The following is a 14,122-nucleotide window of genomic DNA, read 5'->3' on the forward strand; positions in this document are numbered from 1 at the left end:
GTAACCGCCTGCCACCAGGTGGCCACCAGGTGGCAGATGGTTAAGAACTGCCACCAGGGAACTTCTAAACTAGATATTTAAAAAGAGTTTTAACTTCTCAAATATAAACTTAAAATTTTTACTTGAGGTCAATGGATTCTGATAGTAGAGACTGAAATGGTTTATGTTCTAACACTGATTAATTCTGCAAAAATAACAATCTAAATAATACCTTTATGTTTAAAGATCATATTTTTATATTAAATAAAATCTCAATGCCAAACAGTCAACAATGATGTTCAAATGATAAATGAGTCAATAACAACAGAGTCAATAATAAAAGTCCAATTTTATAAAACCTACTGAGGTAGTTCCTATTTAACTATAGTCCTGCATTAAAGATGGTGATCCAAAATAAATATAATGGATATATTGAACTGCATATCAGAAAGTTTATCAGTTTTATAATAGATTAATATCTGGAATTACAAACTGGAAAAGACATCCATTTCCATAATAGAAAGTGTAATTGGGATATCTAACAATTAATATACTATCTCAGATCTTTCTACAACTTTACTTGCTGTAAGCTAAAAAATGTGATCAATTATTACATGTTTGATGCATAAACAGATGATCAAATTTTTGATGGAAGATGTAATGTGAATGACTTACAAACTCTAGGTAAAATATATGGTTATAAATAATTTGAAAGTCATAAATAATTTCCTGAATGCATAATAATCAGTGATAAGTAGTCTTCTTGGGAAACTGGTAGGCAGTTTATAAGTCTCCATGGTATTATTAAGTTCAAGAATTCAGGCACCCCGTTTTTTCATCACTAAATTATCAGTACCAGGAATATAGCACATGCTTCAAATTCTTTGTTGAGTAAATGATAAATAATTAAATAACTAATTAAAAAATCAGCTGAACTTATTTTTTGAAAGGCAAATTATTTGGTTTTTTTTTTTTCCTACTGTATGTCAAAGATTCGTATTTTGGAGGCAGAGGGGGAAGGGGTAGTAAAGAAACTAGAATGTAATGCATCAGCATATGAAAAAGAGAATATATACCTAACTTAAAAAGGAAAAAGAATTCAACTTATATGTTTATATTCTGTGAATAAAATAAATACCAAGGAGTACCCTTTCCAAGTGTGCAAACATTTTTACATTTATCAAAAGGGAGAATGCTTCAAGTAAAATACAAAACAAAACTATGTGAAACCAACTTTCTTTTTATAAATTTAATTTTATTTATTTTTTATACAGCAGGTTCTTATTAGTTATCTATTTTATACATATTAATGTATATATGTCAATCCCAATCTCCCAAGAGAACAACTTTCTATATACTATTCTGCCAAAACCTAGAAATAATTAATTTGGATATACTTATGTTAACATGAAATTAGTTAAATCAGTCAAGTTTCCGAAATACATCTTCATACAAATTAAGCATATTTGTTTTTACATTCTGACACCAATTCATTTTTGTCTGTTGTTCCCAAACATTTTCAAAGAACTCATTGCCATTGCTCATACTAGAGTCTGAAAACATTAACCTACATCTCAGATATAAGAGGAATCTCCCTGAAGCAACCTCCTTGAAACCTCCAATTAAGAAATGATCACTTCGTGATTATTTTATCAAAGATTAAAAACAATTAACTTCATACATTATCTTTGATGAGATATAGAGAGGTTCAAGACAATCAATGATTCTTTCAATCTGCTCTCCTTTGTCTAGAAAAATGTTTAACACATTTATCACCCTGTTCCCCTATAAAATTTAACTAAAGGAAAATGAGAAAATCACATTAATGTGTCCTCTGAAATTCAATACACGTTAGATTCAGGAACAAAAAAACAAACATCTCTTCTAAATAAAGTACTAAAAATTGAACTACAATTTTCCCCCAAACCTTAAGAATTCTAGGTATCTAGTATCCATTTTACTTGAGTGAAGAAGGGAAAGGGCCATCACTCTATATTTAGTAAGTATTTAATAAGCAAACATAACACAATCCTTTTGAAATTTTAAATGAAACATACCATCTATTTTCATATTCAATTGAGAAAAGTTTGCATTTTATTTTATTGCTGAAAAGATCTGTTCTTACATCAATATCTTTTGTCCTTTTTTTAAAATAAAAGTGACCTTTGAGTTTGGCCTGTAAGCAAAAGCTGTTTAAATTTCTTAATATCTGTAATGAAGGACTTTTTAAAACAGGAAAAGTAATGTGGAATATATGCCACTAACATACTAAATAATTGTGGGTAACATGTATTAGTTACATAAAAATACACTGTAGAAATAAGATCATCATTATATGAAGAAAAATATTTGATTAACCAATTCAATAAGCCCTAGTTACTTAACCCTGTGTTCAGGTGCTATCAAGGTAGAATGGAAGGCTAAAACAAGAACCTTGACGTTTATAAGGCAACAAGTTATTTTTGGAGCATAAAGTGTATTCAAAAGTATTTAAACAATTAAATTCTTGTATTAAATATTATGCAATCCTCTCTATCTCACCTACTGGTGACTTAGCAGTAAGAAGAACAAGCTTATTGATTTAGAAATATAAATGAAATTAATATATTTCAACTATGCATATCCAATCACAGTTTGGTTGACAATTTTGTATTTTTAAGATGGTATTTTTGTTTCCATTTTCATGTCTTGCCAAAGACAAATGTTATACTTGCACAAGCAAAAATTAATTAATATTAATGAAAGAGTTAGTTGAGCATAATCTCCAAAGTATATTATATTCCAAATTGAATGCTTCTTTTAACAGTAATAAAGTTGTAATCTTTATTACTTTTTGAAACACTTAATTAAAAAAAAATTATTGGAGTATAGTTGCTTTACAATATTGTGTTAGTTTCTGCTGTACAGCAAAATGAATCAGTTATACGTATACATGTATCCCCTCTTTTTAAGATTTCCTTCACATTTAGGTCACCACAGAGCACTGAGTTCCTTACACTGAGTTCCCTACAGCTCTACAGTAGGTTCTCATTAGTTATCTATTTTATGTAATAGTAGTGTATATATGTCAATCCCAGTCTCCAAATTCATCCCATCTCCTCTTCCTCCCTTGGTATCCATAAGTTTGTTCTCTACATCTGCATCTCTATTTCTGCTTTGCAAGTAAGTTCATCTGTAGCATTATTCTAAATCCACAATATTTGCTTTTCTCTTTCTGACCTACTTCACACTGTATGACAGTCTCTAGGTCTATCCACGTCTCTGCAAATGTCACTATTTGTTCCTTTTCATGGCCGAATAATATTCCATTGTATATATGTACCTCATCTTTGTTATCCATTCCTCTGTTGATGGACATTTAGGTTGCTTCCATGTCCTGGTTATTGTAAAAAAAAAAAAAATGGGTGGAAAACCTAAATAGACATTTCTCCAAAGAAGACACACGGATGGCCAACAAACACATGAAAAGATGCTCAACATCACTAATTATTAGAGAAATATAAATCAAAACTACAATGAGGTATCACCTCACACCAGTCAGAATGGCCATCATCAAAAATATCTACAAATAATATATGCTGGAGAGGATGTGGAGAAAAGAGAATCTTCCTATACTGTTTGTAGGAATGTAAATTGGTATAGCCACTATGGAGAACAGTATAGATGTTCCTCCAAAAAATTAAAAATAGAATTACCATATGATCCAGCAATCCCACTCCTGGACATATACTTGGAGAAAACCATAATTTGAAAAGATACATACACCCCAGTGTTCATTGCAGCACTATTTGAATGTTTTTTTTTAAATTCCTGTTTCATCCTTTTCCTTTAGAGCTCAAATTTATTTTATATTTTAAATATGCTTTTTCTAAAACCTTACAAACAAAAATTTGATAGTTGCAAAGAATATAGTAGTTAATTTTTTGGGGGGAATTACTTTTCCTATGACATGAATACAAAATAAATACTTCTGATATTTTTCTCAATAAAAATGTTAATGATATAATTTGGAGATTACTAAAATATTTTAGTTTAGATATATTTACATTTGAGAATATTTAGAAAATTCAGTAATAGAAAAGTATTTTCTATATTATCACATTCATTTCATAAATAACTTTTTAGTGGCTGCATGATATTCTTTTAATTTTTTTTAAACAAACTGTTCACTTTTAGGTACACAATAAGTTTTCGACAAATTTTGATTCTGTTGTTATTGATTCATTTATTATTTGCACATCTTTGTTGGCTATTTGGCATCAAGATTTTATGTAACATAAAAATAGCGGTACACTGTCACTTTGGTGGCCTGCCATGAACCATACCTTCCAGTATTCACATTCTTGTTTAGACTTCTCCCTTTTATTATGGGCTTGCCTGTGATTTGCTTTAACCAGTGGCAGAATGACACTGGGTTAATTGCTGACCTAAACTTTAAGAAAGCTTAGCTGCGTATACTTATGCACCTTGGAGGAGGATAACTATTATATATGAAGTCTGACTTTCCTGAGATGGCTATGCAGTGAGAATACCAATATGGCCATGTTTTAGGAGCACTTGAGGAAAACTGAGGATCCTTGGTATGGTACCTCCAGCTAAACTTCCCACTGATACCAATTTTCCAGTCATCTTCATGAATGACAAAATCACAGCTTCAGAAGTGATGAAGAAGATTATTTCCTGGCAAGTCAGCAAAGTTGACCAATTTTGGTGACCTTAAAAAAATAAGACCACCAAAATCTGTAGATACTACCGAAGAAACCAGGTGGAGAAAGTTTTGAGGGGGTTGAGTTCCTAACATCAGGATAAAAACTAAGTAATAGAGATTTTAGAAAGTCCAATCATGTATTCATAATGATATTTCTAGATAGACATTAATTCTCTGACATCAAGTGTTGCTTATATAATGTAGTCGAGGGGGTTTCTTGGGTTAATTAACATCCCTTGCTACATCTATGCAAATAGTCCAAAACATGAGGAAATCCTAATTTTTGCGTGACTAATAGTAGCATTCAGAGATTATTTGTAATTTAAATGGGGAGATTAATAAACTATATTATTATTTTATTATATACAAACACGTATTTTAAAACTATTAGGTGAAAGGTCAGTCACATATCCTTTCAATGATATAATGGACTGTTCTTTAACAAATTCAACCAACATTCAATATTTACCTTGTGAAATATATACCATATATGATCTTGTTGAGAATTACATATGCCAGCATGCAGTTTAATGCAGTAGATAAGAAAATGGGCTCTAGGGTCATTCTAGCTGTATTTATGTCCCAAGTCTACTAACATCTGTTTAATTAAAAGTTTATTCTGGGGCTTCCCTGGTGGCACCATGGTTGAGAGTCCGCCTGCTGGTGCAGGGGATGCAGGTTTGTGCTCCAGTCTGGGAAGATCCCACATGCTGTGGAATGGCTAGGCCCATGAGCCATGGCCACTGAGCCTGAGTGTCCGGAGCCTGTGCTCCACAATGGGAGAGGCTACAACAGTGAGAGGCCTGTGTACCACACACACACAAAAAAATGTATATTCTGTAAGTTAACATTCATTTAGGAAGGATTTCATCATTAACACAACTTAAAGAAGGAAGAAAAATTGGAGAAGTACCTTGTTTCCTTTGAACAGCAATGTTATGTTTTCCTAAAAATACCACCACTTCCACCTATCTCACCAGCTTTCCACTTAGGTCTCACTGGCCAGAATTGGATATATTACCACTCTAAACAAACAAAAAACAACAGTGGGGATTTGCTAATAGTAGTGACATGATGGATTATAAAAATATATGACCTATTTTCTTAAGCTGGGCCCAGTATCACCCTGAAGAAAATTGGGATTTTATTATTAAAGAAGAAGGAGAATATTTCATGAATAAGCAATTAACTGTCTGTAGGATTCTATCCCTTTGTCTTCCTAAGATACATAAACATCGTGTATTTTTTTTTTTTGCAGGAAGTGTATTCTCTTCTATTCACCTCCAAAGTAAACTGTCTCATCCAGTTTTTTCTTGAGTCCCAGTATCTCCAGGGATACATGACTCCATCAAGTCCAAAAGTGGCTCTATGTATGATTCACTATAGCCAAAAAGGCATGCTATTTTCTCTAAATATCACTAGTATATGATGATGAAGATGAGATATGATAACTGCAATTAAATTACCTGTTCAAAGTAGAGAATTTAAAAACATCCAGGATGACAGAGAGTGGCCAAGATGGCAGAGTAAGAAGACCTTGAACTCACCTCCTCCCTTGGGCACACCAAAATTACAACTATTTACAGAACAACTAATGTTGAGAAAGACTAGAAGACTAGCAGAAAACACCTTCTACAACAAAAGATATAAAGAAAAAACTACAATGAAACAGGTAGGAGGGGCAAAGACATGGTATAGTCAAGACCCATACCTCAGGGTGGGTGACCCACAAATAAGAGGATAATTACAATTACAGAGCCACAAGGAGCAAGGAGTTTGAGCCTCACGTTGGGTTCCCAAGCCTGGGGTTCTGGACTGGAAAGACTAGCCCCCAGAACATCTGGTTTTGAAAGTCAGTGGGACTAACTTTCAGGAGAGCCAGAGGGCTGTGAGAAAAAGATACTCCCCTCTTAAAGGATGCACATAAAATCTAACATGCTCTGGGACCCAGGGAAGAAGGAGTAATTTGAAACAAGCCTAGGTTAGACCCACCTGCTGATCATGGAGAATCTCCCAGAAAGGGAGGAGGCATCTGGAGCTCACCTTGAGCATATAAACACTGGTGGATTTGGGGGCGCTTAATCTACCATCAGAACACTGGTGCAGGCTAACACCTTTTTGGAATTTTTCCTGTAGCTTATTATCACCAAGTCAAGTCCCACCTACCAGCCTGTCAGCACAAGTACTGGGACACCTCAGGCAAAGCAACTAACTTAGCAGGGACTCGGCTCAACTCAACAGCAGGCCAACTGCCTTAATATTCCCTGAGCCCACAGCTACCCAGGGATATTGCCCTGTCCACCAAAGGGTCCAGTAAACAGACCCATGCACCAGTGTGCTGGCACTAGCTCCTGGATTCCCAGGGCCTTGCAGCTAGAGACCCTAGGAACTGCACCACCACCTGTGGGAAGGCAACAGCCCCAGGAAATCCTGGATCCTGATCTGAACCACCAGTGAGAAAGCTCTAGTCTTGGGACCAGCCCCACCTACCAGTAGGCCAACACCATTCTGAGACACCTTGGGGCTCTCAACCAGCTGCCCCAGGATCTGGACCCACCCACCAGCAGGCTGATATGAGCTTTGGGACTCTCTAGAGCCTGTAGCCAGCTTTCAGGAACAAGCCTCCCCCAACAGTAGTCCATACTCACTCTGGGAAACCCCAGGGCCCTGAAACCAAAGATTTTGTGATCTGGCTCTGCCCACCAGCAGGCTGGTACTAGCCATGGGACCCACCAGTCTTGGTCTCACAAAGCAACAGACCAACATGAGCTCCAAGACATGCTGGACTTTTCAACAAGCCACCTTGGGACTTAGCTCCACTCACCAGTGGGCCCATACCAGCTATGAGTCACCCCAGACCCAGCAAACAGTGAAGTTAAGAACAGCCCCACTTACCAGTAGGAAGACCCTAGATCCAGGACCCCTGACCCTACAACAACCAACTGAAGAACTTGACTACATTCACCAGTGGGGCAACACTAAACCCAGGAGACCCTGGGGCTCCACAGGCAGTTGCCTCAATTCACAGACTTGCCCACCAGTGGCCAGCAGCCTGCACAAAGCAGGGTCTGGCAACCAACCAGACAGGGACCAGCCACATTTATCAGACTGCACACAATAGTAAGCCTGCCACCAAAAAAAAAGAAAAAAAGATTCATACGGCCCACATAGGGAACACCCCTAGAGCATGTAGCTCTGGTGACCAGGAGGCATGCATTGCTGGGACACACAGGATGTATCCTACAAAAAGCTATTTCTCCAGGTGGAACATAATGAGCTTACAAAATGCATAGAAATAAAAACAGTGAATTAGGCAAAATGAGGCAACAATAAAAAATATGTTCTTAACAAAGGAACAAAACAACACACCAAAAGAATAATTAAGTGAAATGGAGAAAATAAATCCACCCAATCAAAAGTTCAAGGTAATGATAGTAAAGATGCTCAAAGAATGTGAGAGAAGACTGGATGAACAAAATTAAGTTAGAAGTTTATGACAAAGAAAATATAAAAAAGAACAAAACAGACATGAATAATACAATAATGAAATTAAAAATACACTAGAGTGAATCAACAGTAGATTTGATGATACACAGTAATGGATCAGTGAACTGGAAGAAAGAGTAGTGGAAATCATTCAAGCTAAACAGAAAAAAAAATAAAGTAAATAAATGAGGACAGTCTAAGAGACTTTTTAGACAATGTGAAGCATGCTAACATTCATATTATAGGAGTTCCAGAAGGACTAGAGAGAGAAAAAGGCAGAGAATATATTTGAAGACTTAAAAGTGGAAAATTTCCTAACCTGGAAAAGGAAACAGACATTCGGGTCCAGGAAGCACAGAGAGTCCCAAACAGAATCAACCCAAAAAGGACCACACCAAAACACATTGTAATTAAAAAGGCAAAAGATAAAGATAAAGAGAGAATATAAAAGTAGCAAGGGAAAAACAACAAGTTACATACAAAGGAACTCTGATAAGTCTTTCAGCTGACTTTTCAGCAGAAATTCTGCAGATCAGGGAAAGTGGTACAGTATATTTAAAGTGATGAGAGGGAAAAACCTAAAACCAGAACTAGTCTACCTGGCAAGGATGTCATTCTGATTTGATGGAGAGAGCACAACATTTACACACAACCAAAAGCTAAAAGACATCAGCACCACTAAAACAGCTTACAAGTAGTTCTAAAGGGATTTCTCTAAGTGAAAAAAAAAAAATGTCCACACTAGAAATATGAAAATTTTGAGAGGAAAAATTTAACTGGCAAATGCAAATATGCAGTAATGGTAGTAGATGAATGACATATAAAGCTAATAGGAACATTAAAAGACAAAAGTAGTAAAATCAATATTTACAATAAGTATTTCAGAAATACACAAAACAAAACGATGTAAAATATGATGTCAAAAAGAGTAAAAATGATGGAAGGGGGAGTAAAAATGCAGGGCTGCTAAAATGCTTTTGAACTTAAGAGTTTAGCAATTTAAAATAATCACATGTATCTAGAGATTACTACATATACACCTCATAGTAAAGAAAACCCAAAATTCTATAATAGATACACACAGTAAAAAAGAGAAATGAATCTAAACATTAACACTAAAGAAAATCATCAAACCACAAGGGAAGAAATCAAAGGAAAAAGAAAGGAAAAAACAAAAATTAATGAAATGGCAATAAATTATCAATAATTACATGTAAATGGAATAAATGCTCTGATCAAATGACATAGAATAGGTGAATGGATAAAAAAAAATAAGACCCATATATTTGCTGCCTACAAGAGACTCACTTGAAATTTAAAAACACACACAGACTGAAAATGAGGGAATGGAAAAAGGTATTTCATGCAAATGGAAATGAAAAGAAAGCCAGGGTATCAATAATTATATCAGAAAATATAGACTGTGAGATAAAGGTTGTAAGATGAGACAAAGAGGAATATAACATAATGATCAAGTGATCAAACAAAGAAGATACAACAACTGTGAATAGGTATGCACCCAACATAGGAGCACCAAAAACATAAAGAAAATTTGAACAGACATAAGGAGAGAAATTGACAGTAAAACAGTAATAGTAAGGGAATTTATCACTCCACTAACATCAATGGACAGATCGTCCAGAACAATATAAAGAAACACTTGCCTTAAAGGACACATTATGGTAAATTGACATTGTTTTTAACATCTTTATTGGAGTATAATTGCTTTAAAATGATGTGTTAGTTTCTGCTTTATAACAAAGTGAATCAGTTATACATGTACATATAGCCCGATATCTCTTCCCTCTTGTGTCTCCCTCCCTGCCACCCTTCCTATCCCACCCCTCTAGGTGGTCACAAAGCACTGAGCTGATCTCCCTGTGCTATGCAACTGCTTCCCACTAACTATCTCTTTTACATTTGGTAGTGTATATATGTCCATGCAACTCTCTCACTTTGTCCTAGCTTACCCTTCCCCCTCCCCATGTCCTCAAGTCCATTCTCTAATAGGTCTGTGTCTTTATTCCCATGTTGCCCCTAGGTTCTCTATGACCTTTTTATTTTTAGATTCCATATATATGTGTTAGCATATGGGATTTGTCTTTCTCTTTCTGACTTACTTCACTCTGTATGATGGACTCTAGGTCCATCCACCTCAGTACAAATAACTCAATTTCATTTCTTTTTATGTCTGAGTAATATTACATTGTATATATGTGCCACATCTTCTTTAGCCATTCATCTTTTGATGGACATAAGGTTGCTTCCATGTCCTGGCTATTGTAAATAGAGCTGCAATGAACATTGTGGTACGTGACTCTTATTGAATTATGGTTTCCTCAGGGTATATGCCCAGTAGTGGCATTCCTGGGTCATATGATAGTTCTATATTTAGTTTTTTAAGCAACATCCATATTGTTCTCCATAGTGGCTGTATCAATTTACATTCCAAAGAACAATGCAAGAGGGTTCCCTTTTCTCCACACCCTCTCCAGCATTTATTGTATCTAGATATTTTGATGATGGCCATTCTGACTGGTGTGAGATGATATCTCATTGTAGTTTTGATTTGCATTTCTCTAATGATTAATGATGTTGAGCATTCTTTCATGTGTTTGTTAGCAATCTGTATATCTTCTTTGGAGAAATGTCTGTTTAAGTCTTTTGCCCATTTTTGGATTGGGTTTTTTGTTTTTCTGGTATTAAGCTGCATGAGCTGCTTGTAAATTTTGGACATTAACCCTTTGTCAGCTGCTTCATTTGCAAATGTTTTCTCCCATTCTGAGGGTAGTATTTTGGTCTTGTTTATTGTCTCCTTTGCTGTGCAAAAGCTTTGAAGTTTCATTAGGTCCCATTTGTTTATTTTAGTTTTTATTTCCATTTCTCTAGGAGGTGGGTCAAAAAGGATCTTGCTGTGATTTATGTCATAGAGTGTTTTCCCTATGTTTTCCTCTAAGAGTCTGATAGTGCCTGGCCTTACATTTAGCTCTTCAATCAATTTTGAATTTATTTTTGTGTATGGTGTTAGAGAGTGTTTTAACTTCATTACTTTACATGTAGCTGTCCAGTTTTCCCAGCACCACTTATTGAAGAGACTGTCTTGTCTCCACTGTATATTCTTGCTTCCTTTATCAAATATAATGAGACCATATATGCGTGGGATTATCTCTGGGCTTTCTATCCTGTTCCATTGATCTGTATTTCTGTTTTTGTGCCAGTACTATACTGTCTTGATTGTTGTACTTTTGTAGTTTAGTCTGAAGTCAGGGAGCCTGATTCTGCCACCTCCATTTTTCTTTCTCAAGATTGCTTTGGCTATTCGGGGTCTTTTGTGTTTCCATACAAATTGTGAATTTTTTTGCTCTAGTTCTGTGAAAAATGCCAGTGGTAGTTTGATAGGGATTGCATTGAATCTGTAGATTGCTTTGGGTAGTAGAGTCATTTTCACAATGTTGATTCTTCCAGTCCAAGAACATGGTATATCTCTCGATGTATTTGTATCACCTTTAATTTCTTTCATCAGTTTCTTATAATTTTCTGCATACAGATCTTTTGTTTCCTTAGGTAGGTTTATTTCTCCGTATTTTATTATTTTTGTTGCAAAGGTAAATGGGAGTGCTTTCTTAATTTCACTTTCAGATTTTTCATCATTAGTGTATAGGAATGCCAGAGATTTCTGTGCATTAATTTTGTATCCTGCTACTTTATGAAATTCATTGATTAGGTCTAGTAGTTTTCTGGTAGCATCTTTAGGATTGTCTATGTATAGTATCATGTCATCTGCAAACAGTGACAACTTTACTTCTTCTTTTATGATTTGGATTCCTTTTTCTTCTCTTATTGTGGCAGCTAAAACTTCCAAAACTATGTTGAATAATAGTGGTGAGAGTGGGCAACCTTGTTTCCTTCCTGATCTTAGTGGAAATGGTTTCATTTTATACCATTGAGAATGATGTTGGCTGTGGGTTTGTCATATATGGCCTTTATTATGTTAAGGTAACTTCCCTCTATGCCTACTTTCTGGAGGGTTTTTATCATAAATGAGTGTTGAATTTTGTCAAAAGTTTCTCTGCATCGATTGTGATGGTCATATGGCTTTTCTCCTTCAATTTGTTAATATGGTGTATCACATTGATTGATTTGTGTATATTGAGGAATCCTTGCATTCCTGGGATAAATGCCACTTGATCATGGTGTAGGATCCTTTTAATATGCCATTGGATTCTGTTTGCTAATATCTTGTTGAGGATTGTTGCATCTATGTTCATCAGTGATATTGACTTGTGGTTTTCTTTCTTTGTGACATCTTTGTCTGGTTTTGGTATCAGAGTGATAGTGGCCTCGTAGAATGAGTTTGGGAGTGTTCCTCCTTCTGCTATAATTTAGAAGTGTTTGAGGAGGTTAGGTGTTAACTCTTCTCTAAATGTTTGATCGTATTCGCCTGTGAAGCCACCTGTTGCTGGGCTTCTATTTTTTGGAAGATTTTTAATCACAGTTTCAATTTCAATGTTTGCGAATGGTCTGTTCATAATTTCTCTATCTTCCTGGTTCAGTCTTGGAAGGTTGTGCATTTCTAAGAATTTGTCTGTTTCTTCAAGCTTGTCCATTTCATTGGCATACAGTTGCTTGTAGTAATCTCTCATGATCCTTTGTATTTCCGTAGTGTCAGTTGTTACTTCTTCTTTTTCATTTCTAATTCTATTGATTTGAGTCTTCTCCCTGTTTCCCTTGATGAGTCTGGCTAATGGTTTATCAAGTTTGTTTACCTTCTCAAAGAACCCAATTTAGGTTTATTGATATTTGCTATAATTTCCTTCATTTATTTTTCACTTATTTCTACTCTGATCTATATGATTTCTCTCCTTCTGCTAACTTTGGGTTTTTTTTGTTCTTCTTTCTTTAATTGCTTTAGGTGTAAGATTAGATTGTTTATTTGAGATGTTTCTTGTTTCTTAAGGTAGGATTGTATTGCTATATAATTCCCTCTTAGAGTTGCTTTTGCTGAAATCCATAGGTTTTGGGTTGTCTTCTTTTCATTATTATTTGTTTCTAGGTATTTTTTTTTATTTCCTCTTTGATTTCTTCAGTGATCTCTTGGTTATTAAGTAATGTATTGTTTAGCCTCCATGTGTTTGTAGTTTTTACAGATTTGTTCCTGTAATTGATATCTAGTCTAATAGCATTGTCATCAGAAAGATACTTGATATGATTTCAACTTTCTTAAATTTACTAAGGCTTGAATTGAGAAGAAAGTGTATTTTGTGGTTTTTGAATGGAATGTCCTATAAATATCACTTAAGTCCATCTTGTTTAATGTATCAGTTAAAGCTTGTGTTTCCTTATTTATTTTCATTTTGGATGATTTGTCCATTGGTGAAAGTGGGGTGTTAAAGTCCCCTACTATGATTGTGTTACTGTTGACTTCCCCTTTTATGGCTGTTAGTATTTGCCTTATGTATTGAGGTACTCCTATGTTGGGTGCATAAATATTTACAATTGTTATATCTTCTTCTTAGATTGATCCCTTGGTCATTATGTATTGTCCTTCTTTGTCTCTTGTAATAGTCTTTAGTTTAAAGTCTATTTTGTCTGATATGAGAATTGCTACTCCAGCTTTCTTTTGATTTCCATTTGCATGAGATATCTTTTTGCATCCCCTCACTTTCAGTCTGTATGTGTCCCTAGGTCTGAAGTGGGACCCTTGTAGATGGCATATATATGGGTCTTCTTTTTGTAACCACTCATCCCGTCTATGTCTTTTGTTGGGAGCATTTAATTCATTTACATTTAAGGTAATTATTGATATGTATGTTCCTATTACCATTTTCTTAATTGTTTTGGGTTTGTTATTGTAGGTCTTTTCCTTCTCTGTGTTTCCTGCCTAGAGAAGTTCCTTTAGCATTTGTTGTATAGCTGGTTTGGTGGTGCTGAATTCTCTTAGCTTTGGTT

Source organism: Hyperoodon ampullatus (genome assembly GCF_949752795.1).
Source record: "Hyperoodon ampullatus genome assembly, chromosome: 16".
NCBI lineage: Eukaryota > Metazoa > Chordata > Mammalia > Artiodactyla > Ziphiidae > Hyperoodon > Hyperoodon ampullatus.